Source organism: Syngnathus typhle, unplaced genomic scaffold (assembly GCF_033458585.1).
Source record: "Syngnathus typhle isolate RoL2023-S1 ecotype Sweden unplaced genomic scaffold, RoL_Styp_1.0 HiC_scaffold_24, whole genome shotgun sequence".
Lineage (NCBI taxonomy): Eukaryota > Metazoa > Chordata > Actinopteri > Syngnathiformes > Syngnathidae > Syngnathus > Syngnathus typhle.
Genome location: NW_026871930.1, coordinates 1115001 through 1125000, shown reverse-complemented (window position 1 = coordinate 1125000; position 10000 = coordinate 1115001).

The window sequence follows — 10000 nt, the reverse complement described above, 5'->3', positions numbered from 1 at the left end:
CTAGTGGTATGGAACGGAGGCCAGGCCGAGTGGGCGGGTGTCACGTGGATGCCTGTGTGCTCGCTTGGACCTTTGCTGAATGCGTTTCTCAAATCCTCTTGGGGCGAATGTGTGGTGTACGGGGGGTAGTGGCCAGTTTGTTGCAGGCCGCTTCCCGTGGATGAGCTCCATAGCTCTCTGGGCTTTTGTAGCTCCGGGCAGTTGGGTTGCGAGTTGTCCGTTGGCCAGCTTTACGGGGGGTGAGTCTGACACTATGTGGCAGGCCTCTCCTTAGTGGGTTGGGCTGCGGTGGCTTACGGGTTGGTTGCTAGGCTGTGCGGCTTAGCGGACGGCTGCTCGGGGTGGATCTCGATGTATAGCTCTATAGTATCGGGGAACTTTGTTCTCCTGTGTGTTCTCACGGTAGTGAGCAGTAGGCATGTCTGATATCTTACGGACCACCCAGGATGGCCGTTCTGGGTTACCAAAATTGGCTGAGGCGCAGCTAGGTGAGGGGCTGCTGCTGCTCGAGCAACCTCCCCGTGACGTGCTTGAGGTTGGGCACGTGCGCGGCCAGCGGATCAACCTCTCCGGGGGCCATGGGGACCAACCACCGGAGGCATTGCTCGGGGTCCCCAAACGGCTTGTAGTCACTTCTACGGGCCATGGTTGCAAAAACTCCTTGGTTAGGAAGTCCGTACAGACAGAGGCACAGGATCAGAGCCACAGTCAGTCAGGCCGAAGGAGCGGGTGGACCCCGGCTGGCGAAGCTCTTGAGAACTCCTCAGTGGTGTCAATGACCTCCGTTGCCTCGGGTATGAGAGTTGGGGTGGCGGGGGTCGTGTTAGCGCTGCAGCCTGCTCTCCGTGGTGGCGTGAATGAAGAGGCGGGAGAGGGCCCGTCTAGAAAGCGACGTAAGAGGTTCCGAGGCCTCCGGACCAGGTGATGGTAGGAGTCTCGGATGGTGAAGCTTATGGAAAGGTACAGGAATCATAAGCGGAAAGTGTGATGTTGAGAACGGCAAGTCCGGAGAGCAGGTGAGGTGGAATTGGGGGTCCCTGTGCGGTCGTGCGGCAGGCGGTGAGTCTGGTGTGCGTTGGCGAGCCCTGGCTGCCAGGGCGACGCCCCAGAAATGGACCTGCCCCCCGTCGCTTCCAGATCTGGTGGAGAATAGAGTTCTGGAGGAGCTGCTGGCGGGGGGTGTGGAGCATCGGGCCACCGCTGCCTTAGTCAAGAAAGCAGGTCGGGAGCCTAGCCTGATCGAGTCCTCTGCTTTGGATCTCATGAAAGCCCTGGGGGGTAAGGTAGTGTGGCCGACAAAGTCCGCGAGGTCCAGACCTCGAGACCAATGGAAGACGGGTTGGGCGAGGCGGCTCGTCCAGCGTAGGAGAGGGTTCTACCACCAGCAGCGCGGCTATTCTGATGCGAGAAAGGGGCTGGCACGGCGGATCTTGGATGATCTGACGCCCCTTAGGTGTGATTTGCCGCTGGAGTTGGTGGATAGGCACTTCAGGAGTAAGTGGGAAGCGGTCAAGCCGTTTTAAGGACTGGAGGGCTTCGAGGTGGGACTGACCGCGGATAACGTGCCATTCTGCCACCCGATCCTGGGGCTGAGAGTTGTATCTAACTTGGCTAAGATGAGGAATTGCTCTGCACCGGGCCCAGACGGGATCAGGAAGCAGGCTCTTCTTGACTGGGACCCGGACGGTACGCAACTGGCGAGGCTGTTTACGACATGGATGGTGCGTGGAGTCGTTCCCCAAGTCTTCAAGGAGTGCAAGACCCGGTTGCTACCCAGATCAACTGACCCTACTGAGCTGGATATAGTATCTGGCTGGAGGCCTGGGACTGTGGGGTCAGTCGTGCTGAGGTTGTTTGGGCGGTTAATGGTGATGAGGCTAGCGCGAGCCTGTCCTGTTGGCCCCCGGCAGCGTGGTTTCGTCGCCGGCGCGAGTGGTTGCGAGGGAACCTCGTGATTCTTGACCGGATCATGGGGCGCTCGAGGTCGGCTGACGTGCCGCTGGCGGTCGTGTTCATTGGCTTTGCGAAGGCTTTCGACTCGGTTTCTCATGACCATGTCCTGTGTGTGCTGGGAAGCTTGGGCGTAGACAGACGTGTACTCGAGGTGATCCGTCACTCGTATGTGGGCTGTGTCAGGGTTTTCCAAAACTATCTTGATCATATGATTATGTTGGAATGTATGTAACCAGTAATGAATAACCTTGGTAGATTAGTTTTATGCTTATGTTGGTGTGTAACCAGTAATAAATAACCTAGCTTGTTCCATCCTACACAATGTCGTAAAACATCCCCTGCCCTGCTAATCTAGAGGTCAAGGGCCTTTCTTACTTGTCTATTCAGTCTACGGTCACCCCCACCCTTTTTCTCTTAATAAAGATGGTCTTGTGGGAAGCGAGAGTCAGACGTCATTCGATCATTGTTGTACGCACAGTGACGAATGGACTCTCCGCCTGCAGGTGCCCAAAACGACTAACTTGTCTCCAAGTGGTTCTTGCAAAATAAGTTAGAGTGAGCACCACCCTAACATTTTGGTGCCGAAACCCGGGACCCTCATACCCACCATCTGACTGACGGAGGAAGACGTGCTGCATTGTCGACAAGCCAGCGTCCATTAGGAGGACCTGGAAAAGAAAGTCCTGGGAAGAGAACTTCTTCGCTGGGCCAGCATCTTAAGTCTGCCTTCGTCTGACAGAGGTGGTTGACGGGACCCGGAAATGCAACGAACCAGGGGTCAAGTGAGTTAAAGCCCTAAAGTTGTGTGATTGTGTTGTTGTAAGACGCGTAAAAAGTTAAAAAGGTGCACGAGATTTCAGCTTTGGTTTGTCCGAGCTATGAGATTCAGCTTTGGTTTGTCCGAGCTATGAGATTCAGCTTTGGTTTGTCCGAGCTATGAGATTCAGCTTTGGTTCGTCCGAGCTATGAGATTCAGCTTTGGTTCGTCCGAGCTATGAGATACAGCTTTGGTTTTTCCAAGCTAAGAAACTGCTGGGATTCTAGTCCCAGTGGAAAGAACGGGCTAAGAAAAAAGTTTTTTTTCTTAATTGAAGATTCATTTTTTTGTCCGTTTTTTCCAAGCTGTTTGGAAGGGTTTTACACCCATCCTGGATAGGCCTAAGAATAAAAATAAAAAAGCGCTGGAGTTTGTGTGATTGAGAGTGACTGGTAGGATAAATTGACTAAATAGCAGTTCTAGCATTGATCCACGAAAATAATACAGGCTAGTAATTGTTCAAAGGTCAATTTAATCTTGCATTGAGGATCCTCAAAGAAAAATTAAATAAATAAATAATAATAATAATAATAATAATAATAATTGTATAAACCTAAAATACCAAATTAAGATGGGAAATAAAAATAGTAGATCCCTAGCTCTTGATGGAGATGAGTTCATGGCGAGTAGATTTCTTGATTGTATGTAATACATGCTGAAGTGGAAAAAGAAAAGAGAGAGAGTTGAATTGTGCTAGACTGTGGTTGAAAGCTTCACAAGAGAGAAGAGAATAAATCCAAAAGACAGAAAGTTGAAAAGTGCTGCGACCATGTTTGTCAGGCCGGAAGACAATGAGGCCACAGTGCGCAGGCGCACTGTCCCGGCCACGGCTCCAGCCGCAGCTCAAGCAGAAGAGCAAGAGAGGCATTCCGCTCGTGTGCAAAACTTGTATACAACAACTATGCAGTGGGACAGGCATGCTGAAAAAGTTATCCAAAAAGGCAAATGTTCTGATGTATTTCATCTAGATGATGATAATGATCTAAATGAAGATACAACGATCTTCTCCCAAAGTTCCCAAAGGGGAGAGGAAGAGAGAGAGACCAACAAGGCCGAAGGCCACCATATAATTCAAAACCCCCATCAGATTCTGACAACTGTTGGAACTGTGGGAAACGTGGACACTGGTCAATAGAGTGTTTTAGAAGAAAAGAAAAAAAGCGGTGCCAGTCAAGGGGCAGAGGAAGAGGCAGAGGAAAAATTTAACATAAAAAATATAACATTTACAGCATGACAAGCTTCCTCTCCTTTGACCCCTCATGCTAATACAGAGAAAGAAAGAATAGATGCCCATATGACAGCAAAACATGTCATTGTCAGATTATTGGAACATTTTCTGGATTATTAGAGCTCTTGTCCATGCAAGACGTATGACAATGCTGTTTGTATGCCCAATGACAAATGACCAGAGATGAAATTGTGTGTGTACACTAAAGTTCAAATTTGCAAATCAAGTGGTAAATAAATGCAACTTGCTTCTAGAAGATAAATGAAAAATTAAAATGTACTGTCCTTGTGTGCGTGGGAGGGACTAGCTCATGATCGACCACAGGAAATGGCCAGCCTGTGACGAATCATTGGTGCTGGGACCTGCCCTACGCGCGCGAGAGCTGTGCATGTGTGTTAAAATGATGAAGATTGGCTAAACTTTTAGTGTAAAGAAATTTGTTAGATTGTGGTCTATCCAATTTGCACCGCAGAACAGAAACGATTTGGAAAGATAAAAATGAGAGGAAAAGAGAAAAATGTGTTTGCGAGCAGAAATTGATCCACACTAGTGCATGTTAAGTGTTGAGCCCTCATGAGAAATTTGAAAAAGAAACGACAGAACATGCTTTCAGGAATTGGAAGAAGCAAAATTGTGAATTTAAGACATTGCAATGCTACATTTAATATAAATAATTGATTGATGGTGTTATAGAATTATACAAACTGCTATATGCGAGCTAAATCTGAGAAATTGAGTTCGTTAAATCTAAAAGCAAAGAGAACTTCAGATTAATTTGCCAGTAGTTTTTTGAGTTGAGTTTTTTTTGGGATTGGTGGATTGTTCTATCAGGAACCTTGAGTTGAAAATGGTATATGGATGTTGTGTGGTGAGCTTGGATGAATTGAGACCAATGTGATGGTAAGACTCCTTTTTGGAGACTGTATGTGAGATGCAAATGAGCATTGATGAATGATTGCCTTGAATGATAGGAAAATACAGGTTGAATGGTTGAAGCTGTTGGCGACTACTATGGAAAATTAGTAGAGTGACTTTGCTGAAAGAGTGGTTTTGAGTAAGTTGAATGCTAAAATGAAAAACATAGTTTTTGGATTAATGATTAACTAGAGAAAAAATTGGAGAACCAGTAACACATGCAGAAGATGTGTGAACTGGGAAATTGAGAAGCGTTTTGAAAAGAAAGTCAAATTAAATGATGGAATCATATGTAGTAAAGAACACATTCTCCCAAAAAGTTTGTCAGGGTGTGGGGCGTGGGCGTTGCCAAGCCTCAGAAGGAGGGAGTGAATAGGACAGATAGTGGAAGATAGTAATAATACAAACCTTTACGACATATAGATATTCGAATACATTTAGTGTCATACTGTGGTAAAATTCTATTCTGGTATCATGCAATGTATATCTCACTAGTAAGCCTAAGTGTGACCGCGTCATGTTTCGGGTCAGGTTCGTGCGGGATTGTTTGGGCCTTGGTCCATGATCTCATTGGCACGAGACATCTGGTTTCCATTAACAACTGACAAGATATGCACCCGAGTGAGGAAAGGGAGGCTAACTCATAAATAATGAGGAGATATTGGGAGTAATCTGTTGGTCCTTTCTTTAAGACCCTTCCTGGTGCAGATCGGTTAGCAACAAGAGAGATTTAGAGGTTCAACAGAAAGACAGTTAAAAGAAAACAACATTATTAATTTGGACAATTGCAGGCTAACAGGAGCATGAGAAAGAAAAACTAAGAAGCGGGATCCAATTTGATCAGGGAGATTGGAAATTCACAACACCATATTCTAAGTCACATTTTTGAGCAAGCATGACACAGGTAATAACATTTGAGAGGTCAAGACATAGATCAGGGCTAGATGTGGAACGCAGACCTCGTTGAGTTAATTTTAAATAATGATACCGAAGACAATGTACTGTCTCATTAAATAAGAACTATAGACAAAACGTAGCTCGAAAATAGGATGAGTTGCAGGACTTACAATATAAAGACGAGATCGCTGTTACTAGGAGAATTTGAAGTTTGGTAAACAAACGTTACTAGTGAATGGATGGCAGCAACTACATTTGGAGATAGTCTTACAAGTTTGATGTCCCAGTCTGTCACTCTCAGTGCCAGGATCCCTGAAAACTCAATCCCGAGACTCTGCCTGCAGCCATGGACGACTACAAAAAGGTGCCTGGCTTTGAGGCACCTTTGACCTTTGGCAAGGACAAAGAAAGACTGTTGTTGTGCTTGGAAGGGGCAAGTACACTCCGGAGAAAAGACGACATCTTCGGGGACGAGAAAAGACAGTGAGAAGTGGAGGAACTCACAATGTTGAAGAAAACTCACAATGTTGAAGAAAAAATGGACATTTGAACAATGGACTCATTCGAGAGTGATGGATGTGTTGACTCTGAAGCAACAACAAAAGAACACCATCTTGAGAGGGTGAGGTGCGGCAAAAGATATGGACTTGAAATGTCCAACGGCCAAATCGCACTCCGTGCTGAAACTTCGTGGGGCTTGGGGTAAAGTGGAAAGGAGCTTCATTGTGCACTGGGTTTGACAGAACTGAGGAGATTTGATAAAAAATTGAATAATGCGTAGAGCTACAGAGAAATGCATCATAATCGGAGACTGAACAGATTTGGATAGGACAAATAGGCTAAAACGGTAGGAAACAAGAGCGAGATCTGATGTTTTGGCTCATCAGGCATAAGAAGTAGAAATTGAGTTAGATAAATTTTAGAATAGGACACTTGGACTAAAGTGAATTCAGTCAAGAGGAAGCTAGGTTGCTCAATGTACCTACTCAATAAAATAGTAAGTTCGTTGCACCACAGTGGAGTTTGGGTGGTCAAAAAGTTGGATACGTTCAATTTTTGACTTTCACGCAATCATGCATAGGAGTCGCACAAGGCGACAGTTAACAAGACAATGACTGCAATAGGGATCACTTACGACTGCACCGACATGGAAAAGTAGAAGCGAGGGAGTTGAGTAAGGGATTATATGCAGAACAGTCCGCTATACAGTTACCAATAGGAGGTTCTATCAAAAGGTGCAATGATGGATACAGATAATATCCACCGCATCAATGACAAACCTGTTTTACCAAAATCACTTTTTAAGGCAGCGGCAATTGCGACCCATGGGCCTTGCCATGTGTCGACAGGAGGGATGAAGTCTATCATACATCAACAATTCACTACCTTTGGTTTAGATGCTTACTTAAAAAAATTTTGTAAAGCATGTCCTGTTTGCGTGAAACATAATCCACAAGGAAATATGAGACCTAAGAGAGGCTCATTTCCAAAACCGTCTTACCCATTTCAAATTATGCATATGGATTTTATTGAGCTCACACAAAGTGGACCTCACAAATACTGCTTAGTGATGATTGATGCATTTTCCAAATGGGTGGAAATAGTTCCATCTAAACGAGCAGATGCCTTAACAGTGGCAAAAGCCATCTGCAAAGCCATCATACCGACTCATGGCATCCCCCAAACCATTTACAGTGACAATGGTCCACACTTTGTGAACCAAGTTGTACAGAACATGGCTGTACACCTTGGGATAACATTAAAAAACCACTGCGCTTGGCATCCTGCGAGCGCTGGCCTGGTTGAACGAGCAAACTCCACTATCAAAAGCAGGTTGAAAAAATGCATGGAAACAACAGGCAGATCTTGGCCAGAGTGCTTAGACTTGGTGAAGCTCTATATGAGAATTACTCCCACTTCAGAAGGACTGACACCTTTCGAAATCATCCATGGGAGACCATATAGACTACCTTTGTTCCCTGCAGATTTGCAAAAAGCTGATGAAGAGCAGTCCTTGGCAGACTATATGATAAGGACGCTCAAACTGAAAGATGTGTCAAATGCAAATTTACTGCCGCCTGATCTTTCCTCCTCACAGGTCGACAACCCCATCAATCCAGGAGACTGGGTCTACATCAAGGTCATCAAAAGAAGGAACTGGGCCAGCCATGGTGGGAGGGACCATTCCAAGTCTTGCTGACTACCCCCCTCCGCAGTGAAGATCGCTGAACGACCCAGCTGGAGTCACCTTAGCCAATGCAAGCTACAAGGAGTGCTGGACCCCTCATTTCGGGACGGTGGCAAAGTCTGCGAACAACAATCCCAACTCCGCTAGGCGGGGGGATGTCTCGGTGTTCCTGTCATCTTGGTAGCAACGGGGCTCCACATGCCAGGTGGATCCTCTGCTGCGTTGTGGTTGGAGCATGCTATAGTCTATGGACACATCTGAACAGACCAAGTGATAATGTTGACCGTGGGACACGATGGTCACACGATGAGAACTTTGAGGACTGGTCATGAGACCCCAGAAACCCATACGAAACCAACGCTTGGTACCGGTATGTGACGGTCACTGTGAGAGCGCACACACAGGAGGGATGTTATCTGTGTTTCCAAAAACTCCCCTTGCTCCACACAAGTTCACTTGGAGGCCAGAGCAATGAATGTCACTGAAGCAAAATGTATGGCATCCATGGGAGGAGATTGATATCAACACCGTACTGTCAGTCAGTGACGCTGCCCCTACCGCCCTGGACTCGCAGGAATGAATCTGTGATCAAACTATTTTGGATTAATCCAAATGTGACTGTTGGAGGACGACAGATGCCACAAGTGGCCTAAACCAGGACGCTACCTGGAATGGACTACACGTGTTTCATCCAAGAAAACAAGACCCACGGATGCATCCACGACAACTGCTCTCCAGGAGGGAACTGGATGGGAGCTTTGGACATCACCGCTGTGTGCCAGGATGGGAGAGCCATTTCAAGGTGTAAGGGCTCTCCTGCCAACATGGCTGTACCATTGGACGGGTCCTACTTCATTCGGAACGGATCGTGACTTTATTTATATTTTCTTATTGATAGCATTCTGGTCGCCTAAGGCAGAGGGACCGTGTGAGACTTTTCCTGCGTATTAACATCGGCCAGCAGGTTTTTAGACCACACAATAAGTTTAATCTGGAGTATTGAGGAAAGTCCTCATCTTCACTGGAAGTTGTTGCTATCATTGTTTGTTGTTTTTGTCATGTTTCACCCTACACGCTCCCCAGCCCATTCGCTGTCATCTCAGTTTTTTTATTGATTTTTTTTATTATTGTTTTTACTATTCTTCTTTATATTTTCTTGCTTATGTTTTATTGATCTGGTTCACATAATCGTATGATACAACAGGAGGGAGATGTCAGGGTTTTCCAAAACTATCTTGATCATATGATTATGTTGGAATGTATGTAACCAGTAATGAATAACCTTGGTAGATTAGTTTTATGCTTATGTTGGTGTGTAACCAGTAATAAATAACCTAGCTTGTTCCATCCTACACAATGTCGTAAAACATCCCCTGCCCTGCTAATCTAGAGGTCAAGGGCCTTTCTTACTTGTCTATTCAGTCTACGGTCACCCCCACCCTTTTTCTCTTAATAAAGATGGTCTTGTGGGAAGCGAGAGTCAGACGTCATTCGATCATTGTTGTACGCACAGTGACGAATGGACTCTCCGCCTGCAGGTGCCCAAAACGACTAACTTGTCTCCAAGTGGTTCTTGCAAAATAAGTTAGAGTGAGCACCACCCTAACAGGCTGCTCGACCAGAGTGGGTTGCGGAGGCGCCTATTCCGAGCCCATTTCCATGAAGGTTGGAGTTAAGCAAGGCGACCCAATGTCCCCACTGCTATTCAATCTCGCTGTGGAGTCTCTCATCCATGGCCTCGAACGCGAAAGAGTCACCTGGTCTGGGGCGACCGCCGAATTGCCGCGTTGGCCTTTGCGGATGATCTAGTCCTGCTGAGTGGCTCGGAGGAAGGAATGAAGAAGAACTTGGTGATCGGACGAGCAGGTGAGTATGGGGCTGCAGATGATTACGGCGTCGGCGTTAAAGCCTTCGCAGAAGATACTGGTGTGCTGCACATTCTTACTCCCGAGAGTCACCTTCAGGGCAGTTGTCGGTAAGGTTTCAGCGACCAGATTGAGGT